General features: G+C 38.5%; 1 protein-coding gene across 1 annotated transcript in view; it reads left to right on the forward strand.

Annotated features, from left to right (window-relative positions):
• The window catches only part of LOC106872952 (protein shortage in chiasmata 1 ortholog), a 56,593-nt gene that overhangs the window by 8,137 nt on the left and 47,176 nt on the right, over positions 1-1,280 (forward strand). The window lies entirely within an intron of this gene.

Raw genomic sequence — 1,280 nt, forward strand, 5'->3', positions numbered from 1 at the left:
AGGCTAGGCGACAGGTTTATTTAGTCAGAGGGGAAGCAGATAAGAAAAGATTTGCCAATGTTCTGCACCGTGAGGACCAAAGACTCGAGGTATTTCGTGTTGCAAGACAGTGTAGGAGAGAGAATAGTGATGTTGTAGGAGAGAAATGTGTTCGCATGGATGATGGTACGCTTGCACTAAATGAGGCTGCAAAGAAAGAAGTCTGGAGAGTGTGGGACGTTTTTCTTTTCCCCTCTGGCCGTTTGTCTGCCTGCTTCCATGATTCTAGTGGTCGGTTCATTAACTGATGTTAGCTTTCTCTCAACTCAAGAGTTGTCACCAAAGTGACTCACTGATTTTTGCTTGGGGTTCTTGCTTTTATAACTATCCAGAAGAATAGACATATCGTTGAGAACAATGGATTTAGTTGGTGGTCTTGTTATCTTAATTCTAGCTTTTGGTGAAATAGAAGAGGTTAGAAAGGTCAAGTGGTGAAGACATTATTTCAGCCTAGCTAAAGCAATCTGGCAAATGTAAAACTGCTGTCACAGAAAAACTATTGTTTTACCATGAGAAAAGTTCTGTTCAACTGTTAAATTAAATTTGGCTTTGGTGGATCGAATCTACTTCATGCTTGCAAGATTCACTACAGATCTGTATCACATTGATTACTGATCTAAGAATTATTGAATCAACCTTCCAGCCATGGGTCCCTTATCTTTATTGTGGGTATGTTGTTTAAAATCTAAAATGCAATTCTATGCTTAGGATATCCTTTATCCTGTTTAACCTTTTGTTTTGGGGAATGTGAAGGTTATAGTTCAAAATTCAGTCAAGTGTTTAAGCTTTTGTAATTAGAGAAGTATGCTGTTAGGTGACTGAGCTTTTAAGTCAGAATGCAAGTAGGTGGGAAGGTTAGTTGGTGAACAGATTTCTTTACTTATATATAGACATGACAGGCTTCCATGCAGTTTCCATTTACCACATTCATTCACAAGGCATTGGTTAGCACAGGGCTATTGTCGAAGACACTTGCTCAAGATGCCAAACAGTGTGACTGAACTCAAAACCACATGGTTGCAAAGTGAGCATTTTAACTACAGTCATGCTTGCTCCTATAAAGCAGGAATTTTTTTTTGTTTTGTTTTTTGTTCTGAGAGAAATTTAGTTGCTTGATCGAACAGGTTGAGTAATTTCTTAGAAGCTCTTTCTGTATGTCTGTCTGTCTGTTTCTCTCTCTCTTTCTCTTTCTCTCTCTCTTTCTTTCTCTCTCTCTCTTTCTTTCTCTCTCTCTTTCTCTC

The sequence above is a fragment of the Octopus bimaculoides genome, chromosome 19, assembly GCF_001194135.2.
Source record: "Octopus bimaculoides isolate UCB-OBI-ISO-001 chromosome 19, ASM119413v2, whole genome shotgun sequence".
Lineage (NCBI taxonomy): Eukaryota > Metazoa > Mollusca > Cephalopoda > Octopoda > Octopodidae > Octopus > Octopus bimaculoides.